Consider the following 22,851-nt stretch of genomic DNA (forward strand, 5'->3'; position numbering starts at 1 on the left):
TTTCAGGTCTTACATTCAAGTCTTTCACTCATTGTGAGTTAATTTTTGTGGATGATGTGAAACAGTGGTCCAGTTTCATTCTTTTGCATCTGGCTGTCCAGTTTTCCCAACACCATTTATTTAAGAGACTGTCCTTTCCCCATTGTATATTCTTGGCTCCTTTATCGTAAATTAATTGACCATATATGCACAGGTTTATTTCTGGGCTCTCTATTCTGTTTAATTGATCTGTGTGTCTGTTTTTATGCCAATACCAAACTGTTTTGATTACTATAGCTTTGTAAGATAGTTTGAAATCGTGGAGCATGATGCCTCCAGCTTTGTTCTTCCTTCTCAAGATTGCTTTGGTTATTAGGAGTCTTTTGTGGTTCCACACAAATTTTAGGATTTTTTGTTCTATTTCTGTGAATATGCCATTGGAATTTTGATAGGGATTGCAATAAATAAATAAATTTGGGTAGTTTGGATATTTTGACAATATTAATTCTTCCAATCCATGGAAATGTCTTTCCATTTATTTGTGTTTTCTTCAATTTCATTCACCAATGTCTTATAGTTTTCAGAGTACAGGTCTTTCACCTCTTTGGTTAAATTTATTCCTAGAAATTTTATTGTTTTTGATGCAATTGTAAATGAGATTGTTTTCTTAATTTATCTTTGTGATAGTTCATCATTTGTGTATAGAAACACAACAGATTTCTGTATATTAATTTTGTATCCTGCAACTTTACTGAATTTACTTATTAGTTGTAACAGGTTTTTTTTTGGTGGAGTCTTGCGAGTTTCTATATATAATATGTCTTCTGCAAACAGTGACAGTTTTATTTCTTCTTTTCCAATTTTGATGCCTTTTTTTTTCTTGCCTAATTACTCTGGCTAGGACTTCCAAAACTATATTGAATAAAAGTGGCAAGAGTGGGCATCCTTGTCATTTTCCCCATCTTAGAGGAAAAGCTTTCAGCTTTCACTGCTGAGTATGATATTAGTTGTGGGCTTGTCATATATGGCCTCTATTATGTTGAGGTATGTTCCCTCTATACCCACTTTGTTGAGAGTTTTTATCATAAATGGATGTTGAATTTTGTCAAATGATTTTGCTGCATCTATTGAGATGATCATATGATTTTTATCCTTCGTTTTGTTAAAGCGGTGTATCACATTGATTGATTTGTGTATGTCAAACCATCCTTGCATCCCTGGAATAAATCCCACTTCATCGTGGTGTATGATCCTTTTCATGTATTTTTGACTTTGGTTTACTAATATTTTGTTGAGGATTTTTGCATCTATGTTCATCAGGGATATTGGCCTATAATTTTCTTTTCTTCTTGTGCCCTTGTCTGGTTTTGGTATCAGAGTAAGGCTGGCCTCCTAAAATGATTTTGGAAGCATTCCCTCTTCTATTTTTTTGGAAAAGTTTGAGAAGGATTGGTATTAATTCTCCTTTGGATGTTTGGTAGAATTCACCAGTGAAGCTGTCTGGTTCTGGACTTTTGTTTGTTGGGAGGTTTTTAATTATTGATTCAACCTCCTTACTAGTTGTTAGTCTGTGTAGATTTTCTGTTTTTTCATGATTCAGTCTTGGAAGGTTGTATGTTTCTAGGAATTTATCCATTTCTTCTAGGTTGTCCAATTCATTGGTGTATAATTGTTTGTAGTAGTCTTTTATAATCCTTCGTATTTCTGTGGTATCAGTTGTAATGTCTCCTCTTTCATTTCTGATTTATTTGAGTCCTCTCTCTCTTTTTTTCTTGGTGAGTCTAGCTAAAGGTTTGTCAATTTTGTTTATCTTTGCAAAGAACCAGCTCTTGGTTTCATTGATCTTTTTTCTATTATCTTTTTAGTCTCTATTTCATTTATCCCCCTTAGATTTCTATTATTTCCTTCCTTCTACTAACTTTCGGCTTTGTTCTTCTTTTTCCAGTTCCTTGAGGTGTAAAGTTAGGTTGTTTGAGATTTTTCTTGTTTCTTGAGGTAGGCATTTATCGCTATGAACTTCCCTCCTAGAACTATTTTTGAAGCACCCCATAAGATTTGGTATGTTGTATTTCCATTTTCATTTGACTCAAGGTATTTTTTGACTTTGCTTTTGATTTCTGCATTGATCCATTGGTTGTTCAGTAGGATGTTGTTTAATCTCCACACATTTGTGAATTTTCCAGTTTCCTTCTTGTACACTCATGCACTGCATAATGACATTTTTGTCAATGTACTGCATATATGATGGTGGTCTCATGAGATTAGTACCATATAGCCTAGGTGTGTAGTAGGCTATACCATCTAGGTTTGTGTAAGTATAATCTATGACGTTCTCACAATGAGGAATGCATTTCTCAGAACGTATCCTGTCATTAAGCGACGCATGACTGCGATTGATTTCTAGTTTAATACCATTGTGGTAGGAAAAGAGGCTTGATATGATTTCAGTTTGCTTAAATTAGTTAAGACTTGTTTTGTGGCCTAACATATGATCTATTCTGGATAATGTTCCATGTACACTTGAGAAGAATGTGTCTTCTCTTGCTTTTGGATGAAATGTTCTGTATATATCTGTTAAGTCCATCTGGTCTAACATGTCATTTAAGGCCAATGTTTCCTTATTGATTTTCTGAAATGATCTATCCATTGATGTAAGTGGGGTATTAAAGTCCCCTACTATTACTGTATTGCTGTCTATTTTTCCTTTTAGTTCTGTTAATATTTGCTTTATATATTTAGGTGCTCCTATGTTAGGTGCATAAATATTTACAAATGTTATATCCTCTTGTTGGATTGACTCCTTTATTGTTATCTAATGCCCTTCTTTGTCTCGTATTACTGTCTTTGATTTAAAGTTTATTTTGTTTGATATAAGTATAGCTACCCCAGCTTTCTTTTAGTTTCCATTTTCATGGAATATCTTTTTCCATCACTTTCAGTCTGTGTATGTCCTTACATCTGAAGTGAGCCTCTTGTAGGCAGCATATAGATGGGTCTTGGTTTTTTTTAATCTGTTCAGCCACTCTATGTCTTTTGTTTGGAGAATTTAGTCCATTTACATTTAAAGTAATTATTGTACTTATTGCCATTTTGTAAATTTTTTTCTGGCTGTTTTGTAGTTCCTCTGGTCCTTTCTTCTTGCTCTCTTCCTTGTGTTTTGATGATTTTCTTTAGTGATATGCTTAGATTCCTTTTTCATTATCTTTTATGTATCTACTACAGGTTTTTGTTTTGTGGTTACCATGAGGCTTACATATAACAACTTATAACAGTCTATTTTAAGTTGATAACAACTTAAGTTTGAGCGTATTCTAAAGCTCCACATTTTTACTCTCCTCCCCATATTTTATGTTTTTGATGTCACATTTTACATCTTATTACCTGTGTATCCCTTAACTAATTACGGTAGTTACAGTTATTTTTACTACTTTTGTCTTTTAACCTTCATACTATCTTTGTAAATGATTAATACTACCTATACTATGTATTTACCTTTACCAGTGAGATTTATACTTTCATATGTTTTCTTGTTATTAATTAGTACCCTTACTTTTCAGCGTAAAAAAGTCCCTTTAACATTTCTTGTAAGGCTGGTTTAGTGGTGATGAATTCCTTTATTTTTTTGCTTGTCTGGAAAAACTCTTTATCTGTCCTTCCATTCTGTATGATAACTTTGCTGCATAGAGTGTTATTCTTGGTTGGAAATTTTTTTCTTTTAGCATTTTTAACATATCATGCCACTCCCTCTGGTCTGCAGTTTCTGTTAAAAAATCTGCTGATAGTCTTATGGAGATTCCCTTGTATATAACAAGTTGTTTTTCTCTTGCTGTTTTTAAGATTCTCTCCTTGTCTGTAACTTTTGATATTTTAATTATGTGTCTTGGCATGGGTCTCTTTGGGTTCATCTTATTTGGAACTCTCTGGGATTCCTGGATCTGGATATCTGTTTCTTTTTCCAGGTTAGGGAAGTTTTCAGCCATTATTTCTTCAAATAAGTTTTCTGCACCTTTCTCTCTCTTCTCCTTCTGGGAGCCCTGAAATGTGAATATTAGTTTTCTTGATGTTGTCCCATACATCCCTTAAGCTGTCTTCATTTTTTTTATTCTTTTTTTTTTTTTTGCTGCTCTGATTAGGTGATAGCCTCTGCCCTGTCTTCAAGTTCACTGATCTTTTCTTCTGTTTCATCTAGTCTTCTGTGAACCCCTTTAGTGTATTTTTCAGTTCAGTTATTGTATTCTTCAGCTCTGTGACTTCTGTTTGGAACTTTCTTATATTTTCTGTCTCTTTGTTGAAGTTTCCACTGTGTTCATCCATTCTTCTGTTGAGTTCAGTAAGCATCTTTATGACCATAACTTTGAAGTCTTTATCAGGTAAATTACTTATCTCTGTTTCATTAAGGTTTTTTCCTGAGGTTTTATCTTTTTTTTTTTTGGAACATATTCCTCTGTTTCTTCATTTTGCTTGACTCTCTGTGTTGGTTTTTATGCATTAGATGAAACAACCACTCTCTCAGTCTTGAAGGGCTGGCCTTGTGTAGGAGATAAATCTTATTGTTCAACCCTGCCCTAGCTCTTGGTTTGTCTCTCAAACTTTTGTGGTTGTCCAAGCAGTCTATGTTATTTTTAATAGCTCCCAGTAGTTGAGGGTGTGCCAAGACCAGTCAGTGTCCCAAAGGGGAGGATCTCAGTCAGTACCTAGATTCAGACTGATTAGAAGTCAGACCCTCAGGTAGCAGATTTTAAAGAATGCAAATATATACAGTCCTACAGGACCACAGGCATAAGTCCTGTTGGCCCTCAGAGCCAGGCGATCTGGAGGTGTGCCCTGGTCAGCAATCACAAAAATTGGGTCTCCAGGTGAGTGTATAAGCTCCTTTCTGGAGACACTGGCGAGCTGTAACTAGGCAGAGAGAGAGCATAAAGATGACGTCCCTGGCCTACGACACCTGAGAGCACCTCCATAGACTCTAGATGTGTGCCAAACCTGAAGCCTGCCCCTAAGGTGGAAGCTACAGGACTGGGCCTCTTTACACAGAAGGGCAGGGTGTGTTGTAGTTTGCTGTCTGTGCAGTGCCCTGGGGGTGGCAGCCTGCCAAGAACTGAATCATTGATTGTTACAGTCCCATGGGACCCAGGAACACAAGCACTCCTGGTCTCCAGAGCCAGGCAATCAAGGACTATCCCTTGGGTGGCAGCCACAAAAACTGGGGTAGCAGACATGTGTAGATGCTCCCATCTGGAAGATACTAGCGCTCTGGAGTGCAGCAGAGGGAGAATGCAAAGATGGCACCCATTGGCTAGAGTGAGCAGAGACAGAGTGCAAAGATGGCACTTTCTGAAAAAAGAAAAAAAGAAAGAAGAAAAAGAAAAGAAAAACAAAGAAAAGAAATAAAAACCAAAAAAAGGATGAGCCTGCTGGCTTTAGCAAGGCAGAGAGAGGACAGGAAGATGGCACCCACCAGCCTCCATCCCCGGAGAGTATCCCATCAGGCCCCTGCCCCTCAGACCAACACTTTAAAATTAGCAAATGAATCTCTTTCACATAAAGTCTGAGCACTTTTCAAAGGGCTGCCCCTGTGATGGGCCCTGCGGCAGGTGGATCTGGGCACTAGTCCTTTAAGAGCCATTTCTCAGTTCACCACAGCCTGCAGGTCTTCTGGGCACAAGCCCCATTGGTCTTCAAAGCCAGATGTTTTAGGGGCTCATCTCTCAGGTGCCAGTCTTAAAAGTTGGGCTTCCTGATATAGCATATGAACCCTTTGCTCCTCAGGAAGAAGCTCCAGGTTTTGAGTTTTCTCCTGATTGAGGTTTGCCACACCAGGGGTGGCGTTTACGGTAAGACTGTCTCAGCCTTTCCTACCCACTTCAGTGTGGTTTCCCTCTCATTTGCCCGATGTGAAGGGGTCACTCTGCCCATTTTTAGTTTTTTTCGGAGGAAATTGTTCCATATACAGCTGTAGATTTGGTGTGCCCCTGGGAGGAGGTGAGTTCAGGATCCTCCTACATTGCCATCTTGCACTGGAACCCTGACCAATTTTTAAATCATCTGGCTCTTTTTGACCCAGCCTTTTCAGGAATGCGTCTTGTTTTTATTTGCTATTCCATTAACCGTCCTGCTTTACCCTCCTCCTTACCAGGGTCACTTCTTTAATACCTACCTAAAGTATCATGATCTTATTTCCCTTATGAACAAGTACAATTTATAAATGAGGCTTGGAATGTATTTCTTCATTTAGCATCAAGCATAATTCCCAAAGAAGTACATACGTTGGCATATAGTTTTGCATTTAGAAACAAGGACAAATATTGAATGTGTTTATTAAAACCTACAAGAGCTCAGTGAAGATCTTGCCACATGGTGAGCCAGGACACATGCCTTTCAAAGAAATACTTTGGGAGATGTCAGCAGCCAGGGCTCTGGAGCAATCAGCCAGTAATTCATATTATACCAAAATGCTTTGTGTTATTTATTTTTGACACAGAGACTCCTTTAAGCCTCCAGAGAAAGCTACAGGGAATGTAAAATATTTTGCATATAATTCAGGGGATTCACGGAACCAGTGTACTGTCTTAAGCAAAGACATGATAAATGTTGACTTGATCTCCTAGTCCAAAAAAATCTCATGCCATCTTCATGACCTTGGATTTGGCAATGGATCCTTAGATATGATACCAAAAGCATGAGCAACAAAATAAAAAATAGATAAATTGCATTTCATAAAAATTAAAAACTTTGTGCACCAAAACACATTATTAAGACAGTGAAAAGACAACCTACAGAATGGGAGAAAATACTTGCAAACATATATCTGTTAAGGGTTTAATATCTAGAATATATAAAGAACTCCAGTCATAATGGAGTAGGGGCCCACTCAATCTAACTCAACAACAACAAAAGATAACTCAATTAAAAAATGGACAAAGGGGGCCAGCCCAGTGGCGTAGCCGTTAAGTTCATGTATTCCGCTTCGGGGGCCTGGGGTTCGCCAATTCAGATCCTGGGCGCAGACCTACTCACTGCTCATCAAGCCATGCTGAGGCAGCATCCTATATAGAAGAGCTACAACTCTACAACTATGATACGTAACTATGTACTGGGGCTTTGGGAGGAAAAAAGAAAAAAAAAAAGAGGAAGATTGGCAACAGATGTTAGCGCACAACCAATCTTCCTCAAAAAAAAAAATGGACAAAGGACTTCAATGGACATTTCTCCAAAGAAAATATACAGATGGCCAATAAGCACGTGAAAAGACGCTCAACATCACTAATCGTTAGGGAAACGCAAATCAATGAGAAATTATCTCACATCCACTAGGATGGCTACTATCAAAAGACAAACAGAAAATAATAAGTGTTGGTGAGGAGTGGAGAAATTGGAACCCTTGTACACTGCTGGTGGGAATGTAAAAATGATGCAGCCACCCTGGAAAACAGTTTGGTGGTTCCTGAAGAAATTAAACACAGAACTGCCATATGATCTAGCAATTGCACTTCTGGGTATATACCCAAAAGAATTGAGAGCAGGGACTGAACAGATATTTGTAAACTAATGATCATAGCAGCATTATTCACAAACAGCAATCAGCAAAAAGGTGGAAACAACCCAAGTGTCTATCAAGGGATGAATACAGAAAAAAATGTGGTATATCCATAAAATGGAATATTATTCAGCTATAAAAAATAAATGAAGTTATGATATATGTCACAACATGGATGAAACTCAAAAACATGATGCTAAGTAAAATCAGCCAGACATAATGGGACAAATAGTACATCATTCCAGTTATGTGAAATATCTAGAATAGGCAAATTCATAGACAGAAAGCAAACAAAAATGGTTACCAGGGGCTCGGGGAGAGGGATGCAGAGTTATTGCTTAATGGGCACAGAGCTTCTGTCTAAGGTGATGCCCAAGTTTTGGAAACAGATAGTGGGTGATGGTTGCACAACATTGTGAATATACTTAATGCACTGAATTGTGTACTTCAAAATGGTTAAAATGGCAAATTTTATGTTTTATATACATATAGTCACAATTGGAAGAAAACTTACGTCTTCTAACTCTCAAACCAAATTCCCTTTGGCTTCTTGGGAGCATAGATTGTTGCAAGCATTTTTGAGAGCTACAAACTCCCTCTCATTCAGAAAATGAACATATGTGCCACTTTTTATTTGCAATCCCAGGGATCACGTTTTTCACAAAAGCCCTCCCAGACACCAGGGTTGGATCTGATCTGAGGCAGAATGGATTCAAGGCAAAATGAGGCTGGTGTCCCTTCATTTGGACATTATTAATTTGGATGCCCAGGAAATAAATTGTACCTATGTCTCCTGGCCTAGGGATTTCTCAGGGCATGAGTCAAGCCCACCTTGGTGCTATAGAGTGAATATTTGTGTCCCCCCCAAAATTCATATGTTGAAACCTAACCCCACGGTGATGGTTTTAGGAGGTGGGGACTCTAGGAGGTAATTAGCTCATGAGGACAGAGCCCTCATGAATATGATTAGTGCTTTTATTAAAGAGGCCCCAGAGAGATCCCGCCCACTTCCGCCATGTGAGGACACAACCAGAAGGCCACTGTCTGTAAACCAGAAGGGGGCCCTCACCAGAACTTGACCATGCTGGCACCCTGATCGTGGACTTCCAGCCTCCAGAACTGTGAGAAATAAATTTCTTCTGTTTATGAGCCACCCAGTCTATAGTATTTTGTTATAGCAGCCAGAATAGACTAAGATGTTTGGTATCTCTTGGAGGAATCATCAATTGCAAATGGTGCCAAATAATACCAAAACATTTTTGAGAAAACTCCTTAAGATGCCCAGATGTGAGTTATGATGACACTTTGGGCTCTCCTATAACTGGCAGGGGACAAGGGTCTGTCTCCAGGCATGAAATACAGCTGATTGGCTTGCCTCTTCTTTCCTTCATGGTAAGGTTTCACAGCACAGAGTTCTCCGTGTCAACTCTAACGTAAAAACCCTAGGCATGAAGATAGCTCTAATAAGAGTGATCTCACTGACCCAATTCTGGGAAATCTTTTTAAACAATTGCGTAGAAGCTTAAATGTCACAGGGTGTCTGATTGTCCTCCCTCCACCCCCATCCCATACATGTGGACACCCACCATGACACAGTCAGCCTCTCTCTCTTTTACTCACTCACCTGCTCTATAATCTTACACCTTTGTGACATAAAGCATTGTTTGCAGTGCAGTCATCTGACTGAATGCATGAGGTTTTCAATGGTGATGAGAAGCTAACCCCAGTTCTGCCTGTCTCTCCTGCCAAGATTTCTCATGGAAAATGGAAGTGGCTGAATTAAGAAGGGTTATACGCAAGGAGGAATAGTGAAGAGAGGTTTTTCCTTGCTGCCTGCCAGCCTTCCCCTCTTCAAGCATCCACGGAGCGCCTACCATGTGCTGGTCACTCTGCTAGGCACCAGGGACACGCTGGAGACAAGGCAGAGATGATCCCCCCTCAAAGAGTACTCATTCTGGTGGCAGAGGCAGAAAAAGAAACACAAATAAACAAAGAAAGAAAAAGACTTGCAAATCATGATAAGGAAACAAGCACGGGTCTGAGAGGAGCATTACCCACTAGAGTGGTGGTTCCCAAAGTGGGGTCCCTGGACCAGCAGCACCAGCATCACCTGGGATATTATTGGAAATGCAAATTCTCAGACCCCACCCCAGACCTCAGGGATCAAGTGATCAGTTTTACCAAGCCCTCTAGATGACTTGGATGCATGCTAAAGTTTGAGAAACACTGCAAATAAGCAGAAATGTAGACTTTTTTCTTTTTTTTTACTCCCAATCCTTAGACTAGTTCCTGGACATAGTAGGCATTTTCTAAAATATGTTAAATAAATGAATGAAAAATTACAGTAGCATATCGTACTTTAAGTTGGGTTATCTGAGAAGACATCTCTAAATATTTAAGCTGAGATCTAAGGTTTGAGAAAAAGCTAGCCATGCAGAGAGTGTGTGCAAGAATGTTCCAAACTGACTATAATAGCAAGTGCAAAAGCCCTGGGGTAGGAAAATTTTCTTTGGAACCAGACTGCCTGAAAAGCCACGCTTTGCACTTTGGTGTCCCATCTCTGACTCTGGCATCCAGAGTCTTACCTCCCCAAGGAACACGAGGCTAGGTCCCCTCTTAGCTCAACTAGGGGGTGAGAAACCTGTGCCCTCTGTGAGCACGACTGCCTTTCTTGTTTGGCTGTACATGTAGAACCACCAAGCAGGGCCACACTGTAGCCGAGGCCATCATTTACAGAGCCTGGCTTATTCTCCCGTCACAATGAACTCTCAGTGACCTTGGACAAACAGCCTCCCAGGTGTCACCCAGTAAGCCAGGCTGGAGAACCTGGGTAACGTAGGGACTCATTTTCAACAGTGTATTCTGAAGCTAGTTCAACTCTCATCATTTTAACATACTAAACAAAGAATGCTCCAAGACAAATTCAAGACAGCTTCTTCGAAAGGGGATTAAAGGCAGCAAATGAGAGGAAGCAGTGGCAAACCAACCTGAGTGATTCAAGCCATCTGGAGCCAGAGGAAGGGGTTGGGGCCAAGTCATGGCTGATACTCGCTACATTGTAAAGAGCCAGTGCCAGCCAGCACAACACACAAAGCCAGCCCACAAGAGAGACACAGAGAGGCTGCTCTCCTCCTCACCTGCATTTACCTCCACCTGTAAGAAAGAGGCAAGCTTTGCTTTAATTAAATCCACTGGGAAATTTTCTGTGATTTGATTTTTTTAATGTTAAAAAATACCTGCAGAATATAAACAGAGATACTTTTTAAAGTTATAAAGTGCAAAAACAAAAAAGTGCTGTGGTGTCTTTAAGATACCCACAATATTTTTTTCACTTATAGCAGAAGATTAGAACTTAGATGAGGGGTCAGCAAATTCTTTCAATTAAGGGCCAGAGAGCAAATATTTTAGGATATGTGGGTCCAGAAATGAAATCAAGGATGTTAGGTAGGTCCTTATATAAGAAGAGAGAAAACTAATTTCCATTTTTCATTGATGAATTTCAAAGTATATGAGTACAATCTTTACCAATATATGTCTACTACTGAGAATGGAATTGGGGGCAGTGGGGATAAGGTTCGAAGTTAGGGTACCTATCATCAAATCGACTACAGATATTCGTCAGTACACACCATTCTTAGTTCATGGGCCATACGAAAACAGGCAGCAGGCTGGATTTGGCTCATGGGCCATAGTTTTCAAACTATTAAACTATGTATTAGTCAGCGTTCTCCAGAAAAACAGAACCAACAGGATATATGTGTGTGTATGGATGGTTGGATGGAAGGATGGATGGATGGATGCAGAGACAGAGAGAGAGAGAGATTCATTATAAGAAATTAGCTCATTTGGTTATGGAGGCAGGCAGGTCTCAAGATCTGCAGGGTGAGTTGGCAAGCTAGAGACCCAGGAGAACGAATGGTTTGGTTCCAGTCTGAAGGCTGGCAGGCTCGAGACCCAGGACTTGCTGATGTTTCAGTTAGAGTCTGAAGGCATGAAAAAAAACTGATGTCCCAGTCCAAAGGCCATTAGGCAGGAAGAACTCTAGCTTACCTGGGGGAGGGTCAGCCTTTTTGATCTATTTGGGACTTCAAGTGATTGGACAAGGCCCACCCACTTTGGGGAGGGCAATCTGCTTTACTCAGTCTGTTGATTTAAATGTTAATCTCATCCAAAAACATCCTCACAGAAATGCTCAGAATCATGTTTGACCAAATATCTGGGCACCTCATAGCCCAGTCAAGGTGACACACAAAATTGACCATCACAGACCATCACCATCCAAATTTTAGAACTCCTCATGAGACCATGGTTTCAAAAACATGCCTCCTCCTCGTCCCTCCCTGCAGCCCCAGCTGCCAACAATTAACCCAGCAAACTGTTTGAATGGAGCACAAACTGCTTTCCTAAGGCTGTGAGGGTGCGTGTGGCCCAAACTATACCTGGGCAGTTACAACTCCTAATGGAGGTGGAGGGTCCCGCGTGGTCCAGCTCAGAGGGTCTGCACAATCGCTCACAACCGAGCCCTTCTCAGGCACATGTGTGTCACGTAAGTTCCCCGAGGAGCCATTTCCCTCTCCTCGAGCTCCCCTTCCTTCAATCCCTGGTTGGACAAGAACTTTCTGGGAACACAGTGTATAGAGAAATTTCTTCAGGCCCTGTTTCTGACTTTTGCCCAATACAAGCTATTCTGTACTTCCTGCCCTCACTGCTCTGAGAAACTCCCTCAACAATCCATCAGCCGCCAGCATGTATTATGGCTTGACTATGATGCATCAGGGCCTCTGCCAGAGACGCTGCAAATGCAGTTGCCCTCGATTTTTCTATCTGGCCTCTGTCTACCTCCCAGACGCTGGATTCTTTCTGAGTAAATGAGACCTATAGACATAGAAATACTGTGTGAAGGGAAAGCACTGTACAAGCCTTGGATAGCATCACTAGTTTCATGCTGGGACCCAGAGCCAGTCTCTTCTGGTTCTGAACAGAGGCGGCTCTTGCTAAGGTCATTACCACTTTCTGTAGACCTTCAGCAGGCACACCCAAGAGATAACACCCCAGGAGGCTACAGGGCATAGAGCATGTTTTGTTTTACATTCCTCTACATTTATTAGTTGCCATTTCCTGCAAAGAAAACCTTTCCTTTTCCTCACTCCCCCTCATTTTATTCCAGTAAACTCATGGATTCTTTCTAAATCCAATGTTATACAAATAACAACTCTCATTATTATTATTTTTACCATATTAACCATTTTTAAGTGTGCAGTTCAGTAGTGTTAGGTTCACAATGTTGTGTGAAACAGATCTCCAGACATTTTCCATCTTGTAAAACTGAATCTCTATACCCATTAAACAAGAACTTGCCTTTTCTCCCTCCCCCCAGGACCTGAAAACCTCCTTTCTACTTTCTGTCTCTATTTTAGGTGCCTCATATAAATGGAATCACACAGTATTTGTCTTTTTATGACTATCTTATTTCCCTTAACATAATGTCTTCAAGATTCATCCATATTGCAGCATATGTCAGAATTTCCTTCCTTATTAAAGCTGAATAATATTCCATTATATGTATAGATCACCTTTTCTTAGTCCATTCATCTATCCATAGACATTGGAGTTGCTTCCACCTCTTGGCTCTTGAATCCTGCTGTTGTGAACATGGGTATGCAAAGATCTCTTTGAGACCCTGCTTTCAATTCTTTTGGATAGTTATCCAGAAGTGGGATTGCTGGGTCATATGGTAGTTCTAGCTTTAATTTTTTGAAGAACTGCCACACTGTTTTCCATAGCAGCTGTACAATGTTAAAATCCCACCGACAGTGCACAAGAGTTTCAATTTCTCCACATTCTCTCCATCACTTGTTATTTATTTTCTTGATACTAGCCATCTTAATGGGTGTGAGGTGATATTTCACTGTGGTTTTGATTTGCATGTCTCAGAGTATGCATTCTAATTGTGGCCCCTCTCATCTCTGTGTATTCTTGGTCTTCAGCACTATGAATCTATTTCCTCATCTGTAACATAGGTCACTAACACTGCAAACATTCATCCTTTCTTTAAAGAGATAGTTACTGAACACTTACTACGTGCTCAGTGTTGTTTGATGGGCTAGAGCTACAGCAGTGAACAAAACAGAAAAAAATCTTTGCCCTCATCGAGCTTACATTCCAATAGAAGGAAACTGACAATAAACAACAACAAAAACTAAAATCATATAATGCTTTTGATGATAAGTGCTACAGAGAAAAATAAAGCAAGGGCAGGCGTAAGGAGTTCTGGGGTAGGGAGGCATTGTTATTATAAATAGGATGGTCAACAGAGGCCTCACTGAGATGTGCCATTTGAAGAAAGACGACCACGGCGAGGGAGGGAGCCATGTGGGTATTGGGGGAAGAACATTCCAGGCAGAGGAAACAGCAAGTGCAATGGACCCAAGGCTGGAAGATACCTGGTATGTTCAAACAACAGCAAGGAGACCTGCAGGGCTGGAGCAGAAAACAAGAGGGAAATGACTGGAGATTCAGTCGGAAAGGTGAGGGAAGAGACCTGGGAGGACCTTGGCAGATGTCTACAGGGAAGTGGAGTGGTTTTTATAAGGATTTAAGGAGATAATTTATGCAAACTTGCCTGATGCTCTGTAAGCATTAAATGAATGACAGTTCCCAAATACATGATGCTTCTGGTACTGTGTAGACCACAGCCTCCTGCAGGTCACGGCAAGGTAATGGCCACAGCCCCCTTCCTCCAGCTTTCCATGGGGAGTGGGGGATGCCATAGTATCAACACTATTCTGGTGCTTCCTAATGTTCCACGTTGTGCGTTGAACTATAACCCCCTAAAATTGATATGTTGAAGCCCTAGCCCCCAGTACCTCAAAATGTGACCTTATTTGGAGACAGTCTTTACAGAGGTAATCAAGTTAAAATGAGGTCATTGCATTGGGCTATAATCCAATATGACTGATATTGTTATAGAAAAGGAGAAATTTGGAATCAGACACAAACACAGAGAGAATGCCATGTGAAGATGAAGGCAGAGATCAAACTGATGCTTCTACAAGCCAAGGAATGCCCAAGATCACCAGCAAATCACCAGAAGCCAGGAGAGAGGCATGGAACAGATTCTCCCTCACAGCTCTTGGAAGGAACCAAATCTGCCGACATCTTGATTTTTGAACTTTTAGCCTAGAACTACGAAAGAATAAATTTCTATTGTTTAAGCCACCCAGTTTGTGGTACTTTCTTACAGCAGCCCTAGCAAACTAGCACACTGAAACACAGAACAGGGCAAAATGTCTGCCTTGGCCTCTCTCTATTGTGCAGTTTCCTATCACTCTTCTGAGTTTTTCTCAAATAGGATCACTGCCTGGTTTTCTGAGTGCCTATTTAAAAAATAAAATCAGGGCCGGCCCCGTGGCTTAGCGGTTAAGTGCGCGTGCTCCGCTACTGGTGGCCCGGGTTTGGATCCCCGGCGCGCACTGACGCACCGCTTCTCCGGCCATGCTGAGGCCGCGTCCCACATACAGCAACTAGAAGGATGTGCAACTATGACATACAAATATCTACTGGGGCTTTGGGGAAAAATAAAAGGAGGAGGATTGGCAATAGATATTAGCGCAGAGCCGGTCTTCCTCAGCAAAAAGAGGAGGATTAGCATGGATGTTAGCTCAGAGCTGATCTTCCTCACAATAAATAAATACATACATACATACATACGTAAAAAATAAAATCAGCCAGTCTCAAAAGAGGCAGGTACAGGCACCACCCCTGGGTCAGTATGTGGGAGGAAGATGAGGTGGAGACTGGGAATGTCGAGTCTCCAGACAGGAAGCAGAGGGCCCAGATTTCCAATGTTAGAAGAGCAAGAAGGTAGAGGAGAATATGATCCCTCCCCTAGGGTTTCAGGAGCCAGAACAGCCATTTGAACTCTGGGCTTACTCATAGCTCTTGGACAGGAAGGGGACTGGGGCAAGAGGAAGTTACGCTCCCCTCACCTCTGATCCTGGAAGCCTGGCTCAGCTACGCAAAGGCCTAAGAGGCAGGGGAGGGAAGACATCTCACAGAGCCCCTAAAGGTACACACAACCTGCTAGGGACGAAAGGAGAGCGAGTGAACCTCGACAAAGAGAACTCATACAGTTGCACCATAATTGGTGGTCAAATCTTCAACCCTTTTAAGGGTTCTTATATATAGAAGCCACAGTTAGAGTTCAACTCTGCTCAAAGGGTCAAAGCACAGTATAGAATATTTTCAAACTATTAGTTCACCAAGATGCTGAGAAGTATTATAACACAAAAATGTTAGTCACATAAGAAATGTCATTCACAAAATTGGATTAAGGGAAAAAGGTTTCTTGACTACAAGACTTTTTAGTGACTTTGGTATGACAAGGTACATTATGAGTCTCCAAAAAAAGAAAGAAATATAATCTACAGACTCCAATTTTATTTCATGGCAAACTTTTTTTTTACAACACCCAATCACACCTCTGAGAACAACTTAGTAAGGAAGATAATTGGGAAATGCTGGTAATCAACTTTGAATTATGGATGACTTTTTAGAGAGACAAACAGAAGAGAAAGCAATGAGTCAGCCAATATGGAGCCAGCCATAGCCAAGGCCCACAGCACCCTGCAGCAAAAGGAAAAGTGTGTCACTGCCATCTTCTCCTGATAGGTCCCTACTTGGGGCAGAAATAGCTGGAGCTTACCAAACCATCTTCCAGTTCTCCCACACCAAAGAATCCAACTATCATTTAAAGATTTCTTAGGCAGTAAAAGCAAGCAATTATTCAAAGCAGAGAAACTCAAAAAGCTTAAAATGCGATTAGCTTTGCTGATAAGAGCATGCATTTAGGTGACCATAAACTGTTGATAACAGTTTAGTAGGCCTATCAGCTGGTGCAACAGGATCAGAAAGCAAACAGAGACTGAATTCTTTGTTATTAGTTCACTAAACATCCCTTCTAGCCTGAGGCCCAGAGATAACGGCCTCTACCTGGAAGTCTCAACAAGATAGGCAAATAGGTTTCATCAGGTCTTTAGGCCACGCAGTCTCAGCGTTATAGAGATGGAAGCATTCTCAGTCTAACCTTCTCACTTTAAAGTTCAAGAAACTTAGCCCAGTGAGGCTGAGTGGTGCTGAAGGTCACCCAGAGAGTTCATGGAAAACCCAGAGAAGAAAAACCCAGGCCTCTTGCTTATACTCCAATACTTTTATCACTACACCATCCTCCTTTGAAGGTGGTCCCCAAGGGCTGTAAAAGTCAAGTAAAATTGAGAAGAACCTGTCAAGTACCTGGAAGCAGGTAGGTGCTGAGAGCAGCAGTAACAAGTTCCCAACATTTATTGAGTACCTAATATGAGCCAGGCACTGAGCTAAGCTCTTGAATCTCAGCTGGCTCTTAGGAAACCCTTTGAAGTATGTGCATTTGTATGGTGAGGTTGCCAAGCTTCTGCAAGGCTAAGTGACCTTTTCAAGGTCATGCACATAGTAAACCACAGAGCTGGGGTGCAGCCTCAGAACTCACTCCAAAGTTAGTGATCTCAACTGCTATCTACATGGCCTGCTGAGTACTCATGAACTTGAGGGCACCACTTTAAGCAAACAAGTGAGCATTTTTAGGACTTCCTTTAGGGAGTAAGGATGGTCATATAATGAATGGCATGAGTGACCTCTTGAGGTCACTTTGCCTCGGTCCTTATGTCTTGGCAAGTGACCACTTACACCCTTCCCCAAACAATCTTTCTCTTTCTCATGCCTGAGTGAGAACAAGTCTGTAGAGTTTTCTTGCACAAGAAAATACCTGAAGAAACATCTCTATATCTGCCTGGAAGCTGGAGCACACTTTTCTATTTACAAAAATAAGATCATAATTTCTGTAACCTTTTTTTTCCTCCTACGAAAGATAGTGGACCCACGTCAGTGAATAAATACCTGCATCATCATTTTTCACAAGTGCACAGTGTACCATCACATGTGTTCTTACAGAAGGGCCATTTTAACTGTTGCCAGTGTCTGACTACTATACCAGCTCTGGAGTAAACTTCCTAGCAGAATCATCTTTGTGCTTCTGTTTGATTGTTTCATTATTTAACAATCCCACAAGTGGAACTGCAGCATCCTTTTTCATTTTGAGACATACCACTTCCAGGAAGGCTGTGCCAATTGCTCCGCTGCCCAGCTGTGTAGAGTGTATTAGGAGATCCCTTTACTTGACAACTATCGAAACACCATGCACACAAATGGCTATGTGTCAGAATAGGGGGGGCGCAGTGTCCAAGCCACCCAGGCCTTGCCATCTGGAAGCCACCAGCATTTTTTACCAGGGCCACTACTGCAGACTTTTAACTGGTCTCCCCAATTCAGTCTCGCCCATCTCATGCATGCTTCCTCCTCAGGGCAGTCAAAATCATCTCTTTTAAAATACAAATTTGACCATGTCCCTCCCTCAGCCTAAATACTATACTTCCAATTGCTCTTACAAAAAAACCCCAGATCCTTAACATAACTACTCCAGCCTCCCTCTCTAGCCCTATCCATGTTCTAGCCACACTCACCTTCTTTAATTTCTTCCAGAGTGTTCTTTCTCACTCAGGACCTTTGCATACACTGTTCCATTTTCTAGAATCCCTCTCCTCACCTCTTTGCCTGGTCACCCCTCCTTTCCTTTTAGGCTCCAGATAAGACGTCATCTCCTCAAAGAACCTTCACCATCCACACACATCCTCCCAACTAAAGAAGGTCCCTCGTTGTAAACATGTATAGCACCTTAGAATTTTTCTTCCTAACATTTATTAAAATGCTAACATTTTGTTTAATGTCTGTCACCCTGACAGACTCTAAGCCCCATGGGGACATGCTGATACCTAGCACAGTGCCTATGACGGGGTAGCTGCTTGATAAAACTGATGAAGGGAGGAAGAAAGAGAGGGGAGAGTGGAAAAGAGGAAGAAAGGGAAAGAGGATGGGAGAGAAAGAAAGAGGAATAGAGGGCAGAAGAAGTTAGATTTCCCACTGAGATCTTCCAGGGAAAAGGGGAAGGAAGAAGAAGAACTTCAAGAGTGACTGAAGAACTAGAGGTGGGGAGTTCTATTATCTCAAACTTGTTCTAGCCTCAGCCATCGGCTAATATTTATCAGGTGCCTATTATGTACCAGGCTCTGTTCTAGACACCAGAGATACAGCAGGGAAGGTCCTTAGCCTTCTGGAGCTCATATCTTGGTGGGATGGGAGAGGACAGAGCAAATAAACAAAGAACAAACATCTGAAGAGGAGAACTTCGGACTGTGAAGAGTGCTGAGAAGTCCACGATGCAAACAAAGTCATGAGGAATGGCAGTGGACACTGCTACTTCTGACGGGGGGCTCAGGGAAGGCCTCTCTGAGGAGGTGACATTTGAGAAGACGGCAACAAGAACTGGGGGCAGAGTGAAGCAGCAGGTGGTTTTTAAAAACAAGATGGAGTCAACTTACTCTAAAGCTGAGGTAAATCCCTCCAACTGGCAGAAACAACCTGTCATAGGAATGACATCCCTGATACTTAGAGTTCCCAGGGCTGCCATAACACACACCGCAAACTCAGGGGCTTAAAACAACGGTAATCTATTATCTTACAGTTTTGGAAGCTAAAAGTTCGAAATCAAGGTGTCGCCAGGACCGTGCTCCCTCTGAAGGCACCAGGGAAGGATCTGTCCCATGCCCCTCTCCCAGCTTCTCGTAGCCTCAGGTGTTCCTGGCTTGTAGATGCATCATTCCAGTCCTGACTCCAATGTCATACAGCAATCTTCACATCATCTTCCCCGTGCATGTATCTATCTCTGTGTCCCAATTTCCCCATTTATAAGGACACCAGTCATATAGGATTAGGGCTCACCCTAATGATCTCATTTTAACTTGATTACCTCTGTAAAGACCCTCTCTCACATTCTGAGGTACTGGGGGTTAGGACTTCAGTATATCTTTTTTGAGGGGTACAGTGCAACCCATATCAGTACTCATGAGTCAAACATAGCCTTGGGATATACAGAAGCCAATCAGATATAATTGTAATATCAGTAAGAATTCAACTCCTATAAAACAGAAAAATATGTATGATTTTAAGTACAGAGTTCTACCAAGTTCAAATATCTTAAAGATCAGAGAACCACAAAATCCAACACCGTCTGAGCGGATCTGTATGACCATTGGGCTGTGTTGTGGAGATGCTGGTAAAGACTGGCAATTATGCAGATTGTGCCTATCACAGTCAGGACATGAATCTAATCGCATTCTAGCTGGTACCTCTCGTCACTGGGAAACTTCAAGAACCTCAGAAAATGAGTTCAAATTTACTTGGAAAATGGCAGCCCCCAAATTTTTGAGATGACATCTATTTCCTGGATAAGCATCTTTTGAATAAAGATTTAGAATTAAGTAAAAGAATGTTTGTGAGCAACAAACCCATATAATATTCTTGGATTCGAGAATCTGTGCTCATTTCTTTTCTTACATACTTATATTTTTAAAGAGAATTTAACCTGATGGAGTTAACCAATCACCCTTGTAAATGTCCCTTTGAGACGTACACTTGAATAACTGCTTTAGGCTTGCAATCCGTAAGTTTAAATTAAATCTTTAATTAACTTAAATCCTTAAGTTTAAAGTTAAAAACCTATTTTAAGAACAGAACTGCAACATTTAAGAGACCTTAAGACTCACCATATTTACATAAGTTTAATTTATTAGAGTTATGAGAATTACTTAAGTACTCGGAAAGTTTTAAAAACACATACAACTGAATAAACTGAAGTTCTTAAAAAGGAAATTGAATATAGTCAGCTAATAAATTATTTAAAATGTTTAAAAAGACTTAATTAAGTTTAATAAATGAGCTCAAATAATAAACAAGTCTCCTTTAATGAGATTGCTAAAATGTGAGATATTTAAATAGGATAATGAGATTTAGAAACTGGAATTAAAAGTCTGAGGAAAAATTACAGTGTAACTTTAATAAATTGAATATTCTTTAAAAAACTACTGAAGAGTTTTTATACCTTCCAGGATGCCGCAAAACTCACATTAACACAAACAAAATTAACCCTTGTTTTGCTGTATTACATTTTCATTATGATACGATGGTTGCTTGATGTGCATGCATGTATTTTGAATTGTTTGGTTCTTCCTTTTTCTTTTGAGTCATTTCTTATGCACTTTCCTTCATATGGGTCTAAATAGCTGACAGACTGTCCCCCACTAGATACTCTGCAAAGCTACAAAATCTGTAATCCCAATCTGCCGACTGAGATGGGCAGTCAGCCACTGCCTCCGGCCGCAGTGCCTGACCCCTGGACTTGCAGCCTTTCCAGGCTGGAAGTGACCCTTGCCATCACACCCCCTTATTTTCCACCCAGAAGACCAAGGCCCGGGCCAGGTAAGTGGCCTGGCTCAGATCACACTGGCTGCTGGCAACGAAGTCAGCGAGAAAGCTCATTTCCTCCCTGGCTCCCTGGAGTGAGCGGCTGTGTAGGCAGCGCTCTGGGCCCCAAGGATGCCGAAGCACCACTGCTCTACCCAAAGGGCCAAAGCAGCGAAAATTACAAGCCCTGACTTATTTGTCCTCAAGAAGGTCAGTTCACCGGCTGCATTTTATACACATCCCCTGCAACATCTGAGCAACCGACAGGGGAGAGCTCAACACTGGTTGACTTTAAGCTTTGAAAAGAGGGGATTAATCCTAACAAATGGTGGAGGGGGGCCTTTGATGATGCCCGGGACGCACTGATGGTGTGTCTCTGCACACCGAAGTGCAGTCTTTATGGCTCTGCGAGGACAGGGATAAACCTCGGACCCCATAATAGCTCCCTCCAAAGGGTTATGATAATCCTAGCTGTTGTCGAGCTATACGAGTAACAGTGAAAATGGATGAAAAGTATATGTTTATGTCCTTCCTATTAAATCCAAAGCTATAAACACAGAGGGCACTAAAGTTGATAGTGCTGCTGACAAATGCCTCCTTTTAGAGAGCACCAGGAAGGTTAAAACAACAAAGAAAAAGGCAGCAACCCTTGGTCCTGGAATTTTTCATCCAACCTTCTCCCTGTCTTTGCCCTTCCTTTCCCTCTGCATCTAATTTAATTTCAAAAATATACTTTGTGGGCGGAAGGAGAGTATGTGAAATCAGATTTTTTTTTTTTTTTTCTTTCTGGGCTAGGAGTTTAGCCTTAAGGTGAACTTGGAGCAGTTCCCACAGCCTCTCACAACCCCCAGAGTGTCACATGCATGTCATGGATTAATATTCTCATCCTCCAGCTAAGGGGGATATTCCTGTTTGCTCCTAAGTGTTCTGAATTTAGTTATGATTTAGAATTTCTCAGAGATTCTTAAAGAAAACATCCAGGGCTGGGATTAGGGTGAGGCAGGCGAGGCAGACACCCAGGGTACAAAATTTAAGGGAGTGCCAAAAAGCCCAGTAATAAGGATAAATATGATTTCAACACAATCCTTTAAAAAAACCAAAGCATCCAACTATGAGTCTTGTGTTGGCCACTTGTTTTTGTAAATAAAGTTTTATTGGAAGTTCAGGGCCAGGATTAGGGTAAGGCAAGTGAGGCAAGGTGGTATAATTCCAGGGTCACATCCTGTCTTTATTTAAACATTTGATACTTTGTTCATCATGGATTTTGATGTTTTAAAAATATTGTATTAAAGTACTATTTACTTTGATTACTGAGCTTTTCGGCACTCCCTTAAATTTTGTACTTCAGGTGAGTACCTCACACCCCTCACCCTAGTCCTGGCCCTAAGGAGCCCACAGCCCAACTTCTCCATAGTTCTCCTATAACTTGATATTACTAGACTCTTACTATTTGCAAGCACTGTTCTAAGGACTTCGGTAATACATGTATTCCCTCATTGAATTCCCCACTTTGTGTGTAAACTGAGGCACAGGGAAGTCAAGTGACTTGCCCTGGGCACACAGCTAGTAAAGTAGAGGAGCTGGGATTTGAACTCAGGCAGTCCAGCTCTGCAGCGGGGCTCTGCTGCCAGTCCATTCTCCCTCCCTGATTTTTTTTTTTTTGGTCTCCTTTTTTCCATTTCTTAATGTATTCTGTCCACTTTCTCAGCACATAGCGATTTCTTAATTCAATTTACCCAGCCTTTATGCTGATAAGTTATTTCTATCATCAGACACAGATGGCTTTATAGGAGACCGGCCAGCTAAGTGCACTGCCTAAGAATGCAATAAAACTTGTTTTTCTAACCAGCTAGATTGGTTTATATGGTGAGATAAATATTGTGCTAAGAGCAACTCCCAGCACATCTCGGGGAGAGAGGTGTTGCCCCCACCAGGGCTGGTGGGTA

At 41.2% G+C, this 22,851-nt stretch overlaps 1 long non-coding RNA gene across 1 annotated transcript in view; it reads right to left on the reverse strand.

The window, feature by feature from the left end:
• The window catches only part of LOC131419046 (uncharacterized), a 319,591-nt gene that overhangs the window by 88,571 nt on the left and 208,169 nt on the right, over positions 1-22,851 (reverse strand). The window lies entirely within an intron of this gene.

Source organism: Diceros bicornis, chromosome 2 (assembly GCF_020826845.1).
Source record: "Diceros bicornis minor isolate mBicDic1 chromosome 2, mDicBic1.mat.cur, whole genome shotgun sequence".
In the NCBI taxonomy this organism is placed as follows: domain Eukaryota; kingdom Metazoa; phylum Chordata; class Mammalia; order Perissodactyla; family Rhinocerotidae; genus Diceros; species Diceros bicornis.